Genomic DNA, 17,040 nt, shown 5'->3' with positions numbered 1-17,040 from the left:
AACCAATTTTGCAGAGACATGAGTGATAGGATGAGGGTAGGGAGGGACACAAAGATTTAAAAAAATATTTCAGTCCTTAAGAAGTTTATAATATGGTGAAACCCAGGAACTTTCCATTTACATAGTTCACTTAATTCTGATGAGTAAATCAATTTGGAAGACCAGATTTTAGATTTGAGGATTGGTCGAGAATGGCCTTAGAACAGCAGCTTTTGTTTTGTTTTGTTTTAATGGTGTATTTTATTTTTTTTATGGTTTTGGCCTTTTAGGTTTTATTTGAGCGTTAAATTAGTTTCAAGTATACAACATACTGATGCAGCAATTCACATATCACCTGGTGCTCATCACCACAAATGCACTTCTTATTCCTCCTCATCTGTTTAACCCATCCCCTATATCCTCCTCCCCTCTGGTAATCATCAGTTTGTTCTCTGTAGTTAAGAGTCTGTTTTTTGATTTGTCTCTTTTTCCCTCCTTTGCTCATTTGTTTTCTTTCTTAAATTCCACATGCGTGAAATCATATGTTATTTGTTTTTCTCTGACTTATTCCACCAGGCATTATATCTCTAACTCCATCTATGTTGCAAATGCAAAAGATTTCATTCTTTTTTATGGCTGAATAATATTCCATTACACACACACACGCATACATATGTATATCTCACTTCTTTATCCATTCATATATTAGTGGATACTTGGGCTGCTTCCATAATTTGGCTATAGTTAATAATACTGCTAAAAACATACAGGTGCACCTATCCCTTTGATTTAGTATTTTTGTATTCTTTAGGTAAATGCTTGGTGGTGCAATTCCTGGGTCATAAGGTAGTTCTATTTTAAAATTTTGATGAACCTTCATACTGTTTTCCACAGTGGCTGCACCAGTTTGCATCCCCACCAACAGGGCAGAGGTTTCCTTTTTCCCACATTCTCACCAACATGTTTCTTGTGTTGTTGTTTTTAGTCACTGACAAGTGTGAGGTGATATCTCATTGTAGTTTATTTGCATTTCCCTGATGGTAAGTGATGATAAACATCTCTTCATGTGTCTGTAGGCCATCTAGATGTATGTCTTCTTTGGAGAAATGTCTGTTTCTTCTGCCTTTGTATTTTGTTCGCTTGTTTTTAAGATTTATTCTAGAGAGAGAGAGAGAGAGCAGGGGGAGAGGCAGAGGGAGAGAATATCCAATATCCATGAGATCAGGACCTGAGCCAAAGCCAAGAACTGAGTGCTCAACCAACGAAACCACCCAGGCATTTTCTGCCCATTTTCTAATGGGATTTTTTGTTTTTTGGGTGTTGAGCTTTCTAAGTTCTTCATATATTTTAAATATTAACCCTTCATTGGATATGTCATTTGCAGATACCGTCTCCCATTCTGTAGATTGCCTTTTGGTTTTAGTGATTGCTTAATTTGCTTTGCTGTGCAGAAGCTTTTTAATTTGATGTAGTCCCAATAGTTTATCTTTGCTTTTATTTCCTTGTCTCAGGAGACATATCTAGATAAATACTGTGTTGGCTGATGTCAGAGAAGTTACTGCCTGTGTTCTCTTCTAGGATTTTTATGGTTTCTGGTCTCCTATTTAGGTGTTTAATCCATTTTGAATTTATTTTTGTGTATGGTGCAAGAAAGTGGGCCACTTTCTTTTGCATGTTGCTGACTGGTTTTCTCAACACCATTTGTTGAAGAGACTTGTCTTTTTCCCATTGGATATTCTTTCCTATGTCAAAGATTAATTGGCCATATAATTGTGGTTTCATTTCTGGGTTTTCTGTTCTGTTCTATTGATGTATGTGTCTGTTTTTGTGCCAGCATCATACTGTTTGGATTACTGTAGCTTTATAATATAACTTGAAGTCCAGAGTTGTGATGCCTCCAGCTTTGCTTTTCTTTTTCAAGATTGCTTTGGTTACTTGGGGTCTTTTGTGGTTCCAAACAAGTTTTAGGATTGTTTGTTCTAGTTTTGTGAAAGATGCAGTTCGTATTTTGATAGCATTTGCATTAAATGTGTAGATTGCTTTGGGTAGTATAGACATTTTAACAATATTTGTTCTTTAAATCCTTGAAAAGAATGTCTTTCCATTTCTCTGTATCATCTTCAATTTCTTTCCTCAGTGTGTTATAGTTTTCAGAGCACAGATCTTGCACCTTTTTGGTTAGGTTTATTCTTAGGTATCTTAGTATTTTTGGTGCAATTGTAAATGGGATTGTTTTCTTAATTTCTTTTTGTGTTGCTTCATTATTAATATATAGACATATAACAGATTTCTGTACATTAGTTTTGAATCCTGAGGTTTTACTGAATTTATCAGTCCTAGCAGGTTTTTTTTGTTTTGTTTTGTTTTGTTTTGTTTTTGTGGAGTAATTAGTGTTTCCTATGTATGGTATCATGTCTTTGGTAAATAGTGAAAGTTTTGCTTCTTTACCAATTTAGACGCCTCTTATTTCTTTTTATTGTCTGAATGCTATGGCTAAGAATTTCAGTACTATGTTGAATTCAAATGATGAGTGTGGACATCCCTGCCTTATTCCTGACTGTAGAGAATAAGCTCTCAGTTTTTTTTTTTTTTTTCCCATTTAGGATAATATTAGCTTGAGTTTTTCATATATGGCTTTATAATGTTGAAGTACATTCCTCTAAAATTACTTTGTTGAGGTTTTTTTTTATCATGAATGGGTGTTGTACTTTGTCAAATGCTTTTTCTACATCTATTGAAATGATCATATGGTTCTTATCTTTTATTTTTTTTTTTTAGATTTTATTTTTAATTAATCTATACACCCAACTTGGTGCTTGAAGGGTGGACATTACATTTATTGAACCAGCCAGGTGCTCCTCCTTTCTCATATTGATGTGATGTATCATGTTGATTGATTTGCAGAGATTGACCCACCTTTACACCCCAAGAATAAATCTCACTTCATCTTGGGGAATGGTTTTTATAATGTATTGTTGGATCTGGTTTGCTAATATTTTGTTGATTTTTGCATCTGTGTTCATCAAGGATATTGGCCTGTAGTTCTCGTTTGTGGTGGTGTCTTTATCTGGTTTTGGTATCAGGGTAATGGCCTCGCAGAATGAATTTGGAAATTTTCCTGCCTATTCTATTTTTTGGAATAGTTTGAGAAGACTAGGCATTAACTCTTCTTTAAATGTTTAGTAGAATTTGCCTGTGAAACCATCTGGTCAAACTTTTGTTTGTTGGAAGTTTTAGGATTACTGATTCAGTTTCTTTGCTGGGAATTGGTCTGTTCAGATTTTGGATTTCTTGTTTCAGTTTTGGTAGTTTATATGTTTCTAGGAATTATCCATCTTCTCTAGGTTGCCCAATTTGTTGGCATATAGTTTTTTAGACTATTCCCTTGTAATTGTATTTCTCTGAGGTTGGTTGTTATTTCTTCCCTCTCATTCTTATATATTGGAGTTATTTCTCTTTTGTTCTTTGTGACTCTTTCTAGAGGTTTATCAATTGTATTGATTTTTTTTTTTTCCTCAAAGAACCAGTTCCTGGTTTCATTGATCTACTGTTTTTTTTAGTTTCTTTATTACTCATTTCTTCTCTAATCTGTATTATTTCCTTCGTTCTGTTCATTTCAGGTTTTGTTTGTTCTTTTCCTGACTCTGTTAGGTGTAATAAGTTGTTTGAGGTTATTCTTGCTACTGAGGCCAGTATTGCTATGAACTTCTGTCTTAGAACTGCTTTTGTTGCATCCCAAAATACTTGGACCACTGTGCTTTCATTTTCATTTGTTTCCTTGTATTATTTTATTTCTTCTTTTATTTTCTTATTGACCTACTCATTGCATAATAGTATATTATTTATCTATGTATTTGTGGTCTTTCCAGAATTTTTCTTGTGGTTGACTTCTAGTTTCATAGTGTTGTGGTCAGGAAAGTTGCATGGTATGACTTTGATGTTCTGAATTTGTTGAGACTTGTTTTGTGGGCTAATGGGAAATACGTTCTGGAGAGTGTTTCATGTACACTTCAAAAGAATGTGTATTCTGCTGTTTTAGGATGGAATGTTCTGAATGTATCTGTTAAATCCATCTGGTCTAGTGTGTCATTCAAAGCCATGTTTCCTTATTGAGTTTGTTTAGATGATCTGTCCATTGATGTAAGTCCCCTATTATCGTATCATTATTGATTAGTTCCTTCATGTTTGTTATCAAATGTTTTATGTATTTGGGTGCTCTTGTGTTGGGTGCACAAATATTTACAGTTGTTTTATCTTCTTGTTGGGTTGTCTCCTTTATTGTTATATAATGTTCTTTGTTTCCAGTTTTCTTTTGACACCCATTTGCATGATAAATGTTTCTCCATCCCCTTACTCTCAATGTGCTGGCATCCTTAGGTCTAAAATGAGTCTCATTTTTAAGATAAGTCTTGTTCTTTCTTAAACCTTTTCTGTCACCCTATGTTTTTTGGTGGCATTTAGTCCAATTTCATTCAGAGTAATTATTGATAGGTATGTATTTATTGTCATTTTATTATTTTGTGTTTTTTTCTGAAGATTTTTCTCTCTTTCTTTCATGGTTTGTTGATTTTCTTAAGTGATAGATTTGGATTTCTTTTTCTTTATTCTTTGCGTATTAGTGGTTTTTGATATAAAGTTACCATCAGGTTTGTATTAATCTGCATATAGCAGTCTATAGTAAGTTGATGGTCATTTATGTTTGAATCCATTCTTTATTCCTCTTCTCACATTTTATGTATATATTGTTGTATTTTACATCCTTTTATTTTGTGAGTTTCTTGACTGATTTTTTACAGAAATACTCATTTTTTACTGCTATTGTGTTTCATACCTTTATACTGTTACTTTTGGTCTCTCCTTTCCACTCAGAGAGTCCCCTTTAATATTTCTTGTTGGGCTGGTTTGGTAGTCATGAACTCCTTTAGTTTTTGTTTGTCTGGAAATCTTTATCTCTACTTCTATTTTGAATCATAGCCTTGCTGGATAGGGTTTTCTTGACTGTAGATTTTTCTCATTTAGCACCTTGAATGCATCATGCCAGGCCCTTCTGGCTTGGAATGTTTCTACTGAAAAATCCCCTGCTAGCCTTATGGTTTTCCCTTTTAAGTTACTGTCTCCTTTTGTCTTTCTGCTTTTAAAATTTTCTGTCACTATATTTTGCCAGTTTAACTAGTCTGTCTTGGGATGAATCTGCTTTTGTTGATTTTGATGGAAGTTTTCTGTGCCTCCTATTTGTTTTCTTCCCCAGATCAGGGAATTTTTTAGTTATTATCCAAATGAATTTTCTGTCCCCTTTCTCTTTCTTCTTTTTGGACTCCTGTAATTTGGATGTTTTTACGTTTGGTTAAGTCACTATGTTCCTTACATTTATTCTCATTTTGCATAATTCTTTTTGCTCTCTTTTGTTCAGCTTGATTACTTTATATTACTCTGTCTTCTCAGTAATTCATTCCTTTGCTTCTTTCAGCCTTTCATTCCATCAAGAGTGTTTCTCATTTTGTTTATTGAGCCCTTTATGTCTGCTGTTATTTATCTCTCTGTAAGGGTCTTACTCAAGTCTTCCACTTTTTTCTCAAATCAGTGAGTACCCTAATGATCATTGTTTAAAATCCTGTAAAATCAGATGTATTACTTATATCTGTTTTGATTAGATCTCTGGCCATGACCTTGTCTTGTTTTTTGATTTGAGACATTTTTCTCTGTCTTCTCATTTTAAGTCTTACTGCCTTTTTCTTTGTGTTAGAAAAGTCAGCTTAAATCTCCTGTTCTTAAGGTAATAATGGCCTTATGAAAAGAGGTTCTGTAATGCCCTGCTGTGTAGTGTCTCCTGTTCCCCAGGGCCTGGCACTTCAGAGAGTGCCTCCAGTGTGTGTTGTGTGCACTCTCCTTTTGTATTCTGGGTGCTCTATCCTTCAGGCCAATAGTGTGCAGAAGCTTTACTGCTATGGGCAATGTTTTGTCTCTGGCCTGAATGTGGTGAGTATTAACCTTGTGTGCTCTTCTCTGTTTGTGAAATGAGACCTGTTGCCACAGCCACCAGAACCAACGCCCCACAGAACTCCTGGGTCGGGAGACTGGGTATAGGCAGGAGTTTGGGCTGGTCTTGTTGGGGAGGGGGCTCACCTTGCCAAGGCAAGTAAGTCTGGAAAGGGTGTGGTTCCACTGGAGCATTAGAAGGCAGGGCTTGGTGTAAGCAATTAGGTAGCTGGTGGTGGTGCTACACTGATAACCTCAGGGGGCCTTCTCTCCTCACAGAGAGGGAAGGATAGCCTCTCCATGAAGGCCGCCTCTCTGGGACATGCTCAAGATGAGCAAATCAGCTACCACCGTGTGCCCTAGGAGCTCTTAAGATCGCTGTTTCCATGCTGTATGTCCATGGGTTGTTTGCCTTCATTCTAAGAGCAGCACAGTGCCCTTGGGGCTCTATCCCAGCCAAGCCTGCTGACCACTAAAATTCCAAGCTTTAACTCTGTTAGTTGCAAGAACTCAAGAACTCAAGCCCTTCTCCCTTTCCAAGCCAGTTGCTGTGGAGATTGACTTTTCCCTGTGTGCTGGGCTGTCTTTCATCCTTCTCTGCAACTGTGTCTCTCTCCCCACCTCAGTGGCCAACATCTGTTTCTCTCCCAAGCCCTGTCTCTGTACTTCCTACCTTTTTAAGTGTGGCTTCTTCTCTACTTTTAGTTGTGGAGTTTGTTCTGCTGGTCTTTGGGTCAATTTTGGGGGTGTTTAAGATTATTTGATGGTTACATAGTTGTATTCATGGGACAAGGTGAGCCTAGGGTCTCCTACCATCTTTCATCCTCCATCTAGAGCAGCAGCTTTTTCAACCTTTTTCGTCTCTGGACTTCTTTATGTTCTTTAATTTTAATTTACTTAAAATGAAACAAATTAATCACAGTGCATATTTTAAATGAAAAATAACTTTAAAAACATGGCAATAATATTACCGTTGTTTTATGTATTTGTAGATCTCTTTCCTGTCTAGCTCAATAGGAAACAGCTGGATTCTCTCCTCTACTTTTGCATTTCCACCTGTTGCAATATTCCATGCAGTGTAGTTTTTGGAAAACTCTGCTGTACACTTGAGAGAAAAGTGAGAAAGGCAAGTAACTTCTTAGTATCACTATAAAAATAATTTTGATCTCAGGACCAGACACCCCTGTAAAGATTTTACAGATTGCACTTTGAGAACTTATGAATCAAAATGAAATTGGATCCTAATCCCATGCTTGACCTTCTCTCAGTTGGATATTCTTAGGGGCAATTTTTTTTAAAGATTTTATTTATTTATGAGAGACACAGAAGGAGAGAGGCAGAGATACAGGCAGGGGGAGAAGCAGGCTCCATGCAGGGAGCCCAATGTGGAACTCCATCCCGGGTCTCCAGGATCACACCCTGGGCTGAAGGTGGCACTAAACTGCTGAGCCACCTGGGCTGCCTTTAGTAAACTGCAATTGGAGTATTCTATATATGGCCAGATTTTATTAGCAACTGAATATAACTCTATCTTTTTTAATTCCCATGAAAGCCTAATGAGTTGGTGTTGCTCCACAATACTAAGTGAGGAAACAGACTCAAAAATTTTAGCAAATTTGCCTGAGATCACATTGTTTGCAAGTCTGGCCATTTCCAATTGATAATGCCTAAGTGACAGTAAAAAGGAACGAAAGGTACAAAAGAACCAAAGCCTATATAGCTCCAAGGCTATTCAAAGTAGAAGATACCCAGAAGTAGATTCCAGAATTGGAATTTGGTGAGTTACTGGAGCTTAACAAAAATTGCCCCTAAGAGGGCAGCCCGGTGGCTCAGCAGTTTACTTGGAAAATTAAAAGGATATTTTCTGTTTATGTTTCTTATCTTGGCGATCAGAAAATATCTTTAAGAATTAGTGGGCAACAGGATTGGCCTATACTCAAATCTTAGGAGGCACCGTGCCCAGAGAGGGCCCCAAAGCTGTTTTGCTGGCTCTGGAGCAGCTGACTAACCAGATGTATAGCACATCGATCTGGTCATAATTGCTTTCATCCTAGAGCAGAGCAAGTTAACACAATTTAGATCAAGAGCCACATAAGAAGATCCTGACCTCAGGATAACCTCTCATTTCCTACCTTTGAAACAAGGAACAATTCCTAACTTCTAGCCACCAAATTGCATGGGAACATATAGCTACATCTAAAGATTGTGACCTTTTGACTTTCTTTTTTTTTTTTTTTTTTGGTGTCTGATCTTATTTATTTTGTCACTCTTAGAGAATCTCATTTTTGACTGGACTCAGACTTAGAGGTAGAAGCTCTCAGAGAGGACAGCCTCCGTCTCTCGGCAATCTGTTCCTGGTGTTTTTCTTTGGCCTCCTTCATTCTCTTGGCCAAAAGTTTAGCATATTCTGCAGCCTCTTCCTTATTTTTCTTAGTACGCTGTTTTTTTCAAAGCAATACGCCGACGTTTGTGTTGGAGGACACGGGGAGTAACAAGACGCTGAATCTTGGGTGCTTTGGTTCTAGGTTTCTTACCTTCTTTGTTTAGGGGCTTTCTAACAACATACTGGCGGACATCGTCTTCTTTTGACAGATTAAAAAGCTTTTGGATTCTGCTGGCTCTTTTGGGCCCCACGCGACGAAGCACAGTAGTATCCGTGAGTCCAGGAATATCCTTCTCCCCTTTTTTCACAATAACCAAATTGAGAACACTGAGATTGGCATCCACAATGCAACCCTGAACAGATTTGCACTTCCTCTCTCCAGTCCTCCTGTGTCGGTAGCAGGAATGCCCCTTACTCAGCAGCAGGCGGATGCGGCCGTTGGTCAAGACAGCCTGCTTCATGGGGAAGCCTTGTTTGTCATTGCCACTACTGATTCGCACCACGTAACCCTTCCATTCCTCACCCAGAGCATCGGCAGCAACTTCTGTGGCCATATGCTTCTCATAAAAGGTACGCAGTTTGCGTGCATCATCCACTTCAATGAGTTTCTGGCAGCCAGTAGCTGGGAAAGAGATGTTCAGCTTCATCCTGATGCGGCCTACCGCCTCGGAGGTGCCACGAAAAAGAGCACCTTTTGACTTTCTTAACACTTTATACAGATGGATTCAGAATAATAAAAGAAACAATAGTTTTAACCTACTGTTCTTTGTTGAACAGAGAAATAATCCTTCCCCTTCTCTACTTATTTTTTCCTATTGAAATCTTTCTAGACCATTCCTATAGATGCAGTAGACCTGAGACTTTATAAACTCATCCTTTTCCAAAAAAAGCATACCAAAAGTGTGACAACTCTTTTGTCTGTGTTAGACAGCAAATCATTGTTTCTTGATACACACATTTTCAGATCATTGCTCTTGAATGATTATTATTCTCTACATATTCCTGCTGGGTTTTATGGAGCTTTATTTTCTAGAGATTTCAACTTCATTTCTGCTATGATGCACATGGTAGAATAGATAATTTCATATATGGAAAACTATAAGTTACTGGATAGACAAGAGGGATCCACAAAAAATTGTGAGCAATTTTTTAAGATTTTATTTATTTATTCGAGAGAGAGAAAACAAACAAGTGGGAGAGAAACATGCAGACTCTGTGTTGAGCGTGGAGCCCAACTCAAGGCCCTGATTCCTGGACCAGAGCCAAAACTAAGGGTCAGACGCATAACCAAGTGAGCTGCCCAGGTGCCCCAGTTGTGAACAATTTCTAACTCATTAACTATAAAGCCACTTTCATTTTTGGGAATTTAAGGTTATTATAGAAATAACCTTAAATGTAGTACATAAAGTGCAGTTCACATATTTCTTACTTTGATGATAAGAAATTCAAGTGCTTAAAACATGAGCACGGAATACTTATTGAAAGCATTAATTACACAATCGAGAACTGTTGTTTTACTTTGTAAGTCTTCCTGATACCAAAGGAACTACCACCATAGTAGAAGTCTCTGTGCTTGACTTTTGGAAGATATACTGAGTTGGGGAAAAAAAAAAAAAGGAAGGGCAACAATCATTAAAAATGTCATGAAATGGGATCCCTGGGTGGCGCAGCGGTTTGGCGCCTGCCTTTGGCCCAGGGCACGATCCTGGAGACCCGGGATCGAATCCCACATCGGGCTCCCGGTGCATGGAGCCTGCTTCTCCCTCTGCCTGTGTCTCTGCCTCTCTCTCTCTCTCTCTCTGTGACTATCATAAATAAATAAAAATTAAAAAAAAAAGTCATGAAATGAGAGGAAAAAGAAATACGGAAGTAATAAAATGTATTGAGGTGTTTTGTAAGCATTGTAATTTTGTTGACTTACGTAGTTAGTATCTTTCTACTTAGAAAAAAACAACAGGACCCAGACGTTTACACAACATCACATCCTTTGGAGTTGTATACCTTTCTGTTGACTGATGGCATTAAACCACCTATAATTTTGCTAAATCCTCATAGGCCACTGATACATATTTTCTAAGTGTCCAGAGTTACAGCTATGTGATATTCCTGACTTATGTAGGATCAAACTATGGATCTTAGCCTTAGCCGGTTACCATTAACTGACTTTGTTTTGGCAGTTGACTTTTTTTTTTTTTTTAAGATTTTATTTATTTATTCATGAGAGACACACACACAGAGGCAGAGACACAGGCAGAGAGAGAAGCAGGCTCCATGCAGGGAGCCTGATGTGGGACTCCATCCTGGGCCTCTAGGATCATACCCTAAGGCAGGCCCCAAACTGCTGAGCCTCCCAGGCATCCCAGGATAGTTTACTTTATTAAATAGCAGCTTATAATTCCACTTAGTTTTCAAAGATGCTTTTTATTTTCTTCATGTCTATTTGTCCTGTATGTTGCAATACACTAGATAGAATGACATATTATATAGTATATAATGTTATTATATCAGTGGCTGTGGTTTATTATACTTAGAACTAAAAGACTTCAGTATATAACCTAGTCCTGTATTTGAAGGACTGGGTTATAATGTCCATAAAAGTAATCACAGAAATGACTTGCTATGTAGCAAGGTAACATCTGTGTTCATATAGTAATGAGTGTGCCCTGTTTCTCTGATGGAGTGTCTGATACTTGACAGTACTGTTTTCAAAGAGTTCATTGATAATTATAAATAATTTTATTTAAAAATACACTGGGTAGGTCTTTTGGGTGGTGCCCTCTGCACATTCTCTGCATCCCTTGTAGCCATCCCTCTGCACACTCTCTGCATCCCTTGTAGCCATGCCTCACAAAATTGAAGAATTCAAAAACTTTCTGCTCATGGCCAGGCTAAAGGATGCCAAATCTGTCAAGATCAGGAAAAATGTGGATAATGTGAAGTTTAAAGTTTGATACAGGGATCCCTGGGTGGCGCAGCGGTTTGGCGCCTGCCTTTGGCCCAGGGCGCGATCCTGGAGACCTGGGATCGAATCCCACGTCGGGCTCCAGGTGCATGGAGCCTGCTTCTCCTTCTGCCTGTGTCTCTGCCTCTCTCTCTCTCTGTCTCTGTCTCTCTGTTACTATCATTAAAAAAAAAAAATTAAAAAAAATAAAGTTTGATACAGCAGATACCTTTATACATTGGTCATCACAGATAAAGAGAAAGAAGAGAAACCGAAGCAGTCCCTGCCCCCAGGTTTGGCAGTGAAGGAGCTGAAATGAACCTGGCACACTGGTTTGAAGTGTATTAAAATTCTTAAAAATACGTGTGTGTGTGTGTGTGTGTAATGGCTAGTCTAGAAAGTCTGGATGGCATTGGAGGGTCAGATACCTCTTCTCAGAAGTGTGGCAGTAAAACTAGAAATAGTTGAAATTTTTTCCTAACCGTTTGTGGTATTGAGTCTGGAAATTCTTTATGATTCTCCCCAAGAAGAAATGATCAGAGGCCTACTAAAGGAGGAAAGAGGCATGTTTATAGGTCTTCTGTAAAGGTAATATTTATAGTATTATCTACTTTGTATAAACCTAGTTTTAAAAATACTTTAAAAATTCTATTAGAATATTCTCATTAGGAAATAATTTGTATACTTTAATATGACAGTAAATGAAATTTGGTAACTTTTACAGATAATTTGATGTTGCTAAAATTGCTTTATGGTGTGGTTTTTCTTTTGAAAAAGATCGCACATTCTTTGACTCAGTTTTATTCAAGAATATTATAAAAATTAAAAAGAAAGATAATTTGTATTTCACTTGTGATATGCACATGAGCCAACTTCTTTGTGAACAGATTAATGGAAGGAACACATAGGTATTAAATTTCTATTTTATTAGGATTTACTTAGTAGATTAATGAATCTATGGTGACTCACTTAAGTTTTGAGCTTTTGTTTCCTCATTTGCATAACAGGAATGGTAAATAATTATACCTTTTTACCTTACAGAGTCATTTTAAGAATCAAATAAGATGTGAAGACTGCTTATAAACTCCATAGGGCTAGGTACATAATGGTGCCATTCATGTTATTTTAATAGTAAATTGGTAAATGAATTATCTACATGTGTCTATTAGTACATATCTCATCTTTGGGGAGAAAAGCAATTTTATTTTTATTTAACATTGAATGATATATTTAAGGATAATTTTAAACCTTTAAAATTCTTATGGATAAATACATAATAAATAATAATACAATGTATAGGATCTCATTTTATAAATATCCAGAGGATTTTTAAACTGACAAAAGGTATTTGAGGCAAAAAGACAAAGGTTTGTTGTCTAAAAAAGATTTTATCATAACTGATACTTTTTGCAAATTAAGCACCTTCCTTATATAGCTTGTTCTGTCTCCTGTTTGTTTTGACCTCATACGTTCTTGAACATATTTAATAGCTTTCATGGATGAGACTGAGGTATAACTGAATTCTCAGCATTTTCCCTAAAATGGAGCAGTAATTTGCTAATCTTAATTTTGTTTTTTCAAGGCAGTTTTTGGTTTATTTGTGAAACATAGAGGAAAATATTTTCATTTTCCCATTTAGAAAGTACTGTAGACCAAGTATATTGAGGTGATTTCCTAAAGTACTTGCTGTGTTTCTTTATAGAAACTGAGAGGATTATTGAGAGGATATGTTTAAAGCAATAAGAAAACAAGATGGAAAGAAACAACATAAAAAACAAGTATAATATAGCTAGATGATTTAACATATGTGTAATTGGAGTCCCTAAGTGTTATGCTCTGAATGTTTGGTCCCCAAATTTCATGTCAAAATCCTAATGCCCATTGTGATGGTATTAGGATGTGAAGTTTTAGGGAGGTGCTGAGGTCATGAGGGTGGGGCTTTCATGCATGGGATTAATGCTTATATAAAAGAAATCCTCCAAAGTGAGAGAATACAGCAAGAAGTCTATAGCACAGAAGAGGGTCCTCACATGATCATGCTGGCACCTTGATCTCAGACTTTCAGCTTCCAGACCATGAGAAATTTCTGTTGTTTATAAGCTCTCTAATCTATGGTATTTTGTTATAGCAGCAAAGCAGATTAAGACATTGATGAAATGGTTAGGGGAAAGGGGCAAAAGCAATATTTGAAGAAATAATGGCTATTTTTCACAACTCTTAAGACCACTGATGGAGGAAGTTTGGTGAACCCAAAATAGGATAAATAATGAACTCTTACCTTTGGTATTTTAGAAAACTATTCATAGCATTACTAAGCTAAAAGAAATAATAATTCTATTTATTAAGTAGTTAACAACTTAAAAGTAGGAGTCAGTAGTACTATGTCTGCCTGCTGTTATGTTTTCCTCAGCATACTGTTCCAGATCACAGTGCTGAAACCCACATAAAAACAGAAGGAGGAAAAGACATGTTAGTTACAGAGGAATCATAAGAATTTTCAAAGTTTACTTTTCAACTACTATGTAAGTTAAAAGACAGTGGAATAACCCCTTTAAAGTGCTAAAAGAAGTAGACAACCAGTAATTCTATACTCTGAAAAATAGAAAAATAGAAATGAAAATTTCTATTTTTAGAAAAATAAAAATATTTTTATTTTTATTTTATTTTTAGATATTTTATTTTTAGAAAAATAAAAATGAAATAAATATATTCTTGCATAAACAAAAACTGAGAGAAGTCATTAGCAGCATACCCACACTTCAGGAAATATTAAGGAAGTCCACCAGGCTACAGGAAAAAATTCTCAAGTAGAAGCATGATTGAATACAGAGTACTGTAATAGCTAAATATGGCAGGCAAGGCTGTTAATTGCTTAAACCAGCAGTTTTAACAATGTTCTCATATTCCATTAGAAATGTTATATTGGAAAACAGTATAACATGTAGAAGTAATTATGTGACCATAGTAGCAAAAAGAGGAAGTAAATAGAATTAAATTACAAGAATCTCATTTATATGGGACATGATAAAAGTACTAGTTTAAGATAGAAAATAAAGATGCATTTTTGTATCTTTACAGTAACCACTGAAAGAATGAATGATGCTAAAAGATAAGCCTATAGAATACATAAAATAGAATAATATTCGATTAATAAAAAATGAAAGAAGAACAAAAGACAGACGAGAACGGGGGTCAAATGGAAAATAAAATAGAAAGATGGAAAAAAAAAAAGAAAGATGGTAGACTTAAACTCAACTATATCAGTAATTAAATGCAAATGGACTAAATGTTTCCATTATAAGACAGATTATCAGCCTGAATAAAAAAAAGCAAAACCCAACTATATGCTGTTCACAAAGCATAAACAATTTCAGAGTAAAAATATGGGAAACAATGTAGCATGCAAATGTTAGCTAAGAAATGGCATGTGTGACTATACTAATAGATATAGTAGCTTTAGGCAAGAAACATTATTGGAGATAAGGGATAATGTTAAAAGGGTCAATGTATTAGATATAACAGTTCTAATTTGTATATACATAATATAAAGCAAAAATTGAGCTAAAAGGAAAAGAGTCCACAATTATAGTTGTAGATTTATTTATTTATTTATTTATTTATTTATTTATTTATTTATTTATTTATTTATTTATGATAGTCACGAGAGAGAGAGAGAGGCAGAGACACAGGCAGAGGGAGAAGGCAGGCTCCATGCACCGGGAGCCCGATGTGGGATTCGTTCCCGGGTCTCCAGGATCGCGCCCTGGGCCAAAGGCAGGCGCCAAACCGCAGCGCCACCCAGGGATCCCAGTTGTAGATTTAATAAACCTCTCTGATAGAACAAGTAGACAAAAAAAATCTGTGGGAAATGAACAGTGACCTTTACCTCACACCAACTACAAAGAAGTAATTGAAAATGGTCAATGGTCTTAAATTGTAAGGCTAAAAATATAAAACTTGTAGAATAAAAATACAGAAAAAATATTTGTGATAATGTACCAGAAATTTTAGGATGCAAAGAGAACCAACCATAAAAAACAAGAGAGAACAAAAGGCAAGCCATAGAACAGAGATTTCCAATGCATGTTCGACAAAGGACTTAAACCCAAAGAAGTCTTAAGACAACTCTATTTAAAGTGGACAAAAGATTCGAAGAAGTTATATGAATTATACGTGAGATTAGTCACTAGGAAAATACAAATTAAAATGGCAGATGCATCAGAATGACTAGAATTTAAAAAAGATAATGTGTTTATGATGATGTGGAATAACTAGAACATATACCTTGCTGGTGGAATGTAAAACCTGTACGGCCACTTTGGAAAATGGGCCATTCTTTAGAAAGTTAAGTGGACATCTACCATAATGACCCAGCAAAAAAGATTTGTACAAGAATGTTCATAGGAACTTTAATCACTGTATTCAGAAACTGGAAACAAATGTTCATTAACAGGCTAATGAAGAAAATGTGGTATATCCATATAGTGGAATACTCTTCAGCAACAGCAAGAAACTGGATGCACACAACAACATGGATTAATCTCAGTATCATGCTGAATATAGAAGTCACACATGTAAGAATAAATACTCTTCCATGACTCCGTTTATGTGGAATTTCTAAAAAATGTACTATCTTAAGGAGCTGACACAAAGCTGCTAATGGAGCTGCTGGATCACCTTGCAGCACTGTGACTTCTCTTTCATTGTGCAGAGTTTATTATTTTTTAAGTCATGATCTCTTGAATAAGTAGTACTTCATGGGAGCCTAAGATTCTGTGGAACCTCAGTTGAAAAAGTTTGCTGACACCTGAACTAGAGAATCTTCTGATATATTTATTTACAATTATTTCAGAAGTATACTATAAATATTCCTTTTTTGAAAACTTTTGATGTAAGAAAGCAGAATTTATCATAAATACAATTTTAACAGCATTGTTGGAATACAGTTTCTGTGTAAAACTTACCCCTTCAAAATGTATAGTTTGGTGGTTTTTTAAAATATATTTACGTTTATACAGTCATCACCGTAGTCTGATTTCAGAACATTTTCATGGCCACCTCAGAAACTGTATCCATTCTTCTCCATCCTCTCCCATCTCCTTCCTTAGCCTGCAAATGTTGAATAAAATTATTTAGCCTACCAGTTTAAAATGAACAGAAGTGAACTAAGGTTAATATTTATGCTATTGAGTAAGTAAAAAGATAATACTGTAAGGGAAATAAAAATAGAAGTTTAAGAAACCAAAATACTTACATGCACTATAAGAACTGATACAAGAGCAATCGGCAATAAAAAAGTTACTAAAATATATTCTGAGATAATACCTCTTCTCAGTACATTAGATTTTTCTTTTCTTTTTTTTTTTTTTTTTTTTTTTAAGATTCTATATATTAGCATGAGCAGGGTCAGGGAGGGGGAGAAGCAGAAGCAGACTCCCCGCTGAGCAGGGACTCTGACTCAGGGCTCATCCCAGGACCCTGGTATCAGACCTGAGCCGAAGACACTGGGTGCCTCAGTACTTTAGATTATTAATGTGGTAGAGTTCTTTCAGGAATTCATAAAAGTCCATGAAAGAACTCATGCAGTCATAGTTTAACTTACAGCATCTTTTTCCCATTAGTGATTTATGCAATAATGCTGTGTTCTATAATCGATGGCATCTTCAATTTGGTGAAATATATGGTATTTTGAAGTGATGTATGTGTAAGTCATCTATTCCAGAGGAAGATTCAGAACATTTCAGGCAATAAAAATATTAAA

At 36.0% G+C, this 17,040-nt stretch overlaps 1 protein-coding gene and 1 pseudogene across 3 annotated transcripts in view; one reads left to right on the top strand and one right to left on the bottom strand.

Annotated features, from left to right (window-relative positions):
* Window positions 1-17,040, top strand: part of CDK17 (cyclin dependent kinase 17) — a 120,408-nt gene that overhangs the window by 19,745 nt on the left and 83,623 nt on the right. The gene's annotated exons all lie outside the window — the stretch shown is intronic.
* LOC140602914 (small ribosomal subunit protein eS6-like) lies at window positions 8,174-13,872 on the bottom strand (annotated as a pseudogene).

The sequence above is a fragment of the Canis lupus genome, chromosome 13 (genome assembly GCF_048164855.1).
Source record: "Canis lupus baileyi chromosome 13, mCanLup2.hap1, whole genome shotgun sequence".
NCBI classification, from domain to species: Eukaryota; Metazoa; Chordata; class Mammalia; order Carnivora; family Canidae; genus Canis; species Canis lupus.
This window is presented reverse-complemented; position numbering and strand designations above follow the sequence as displayed.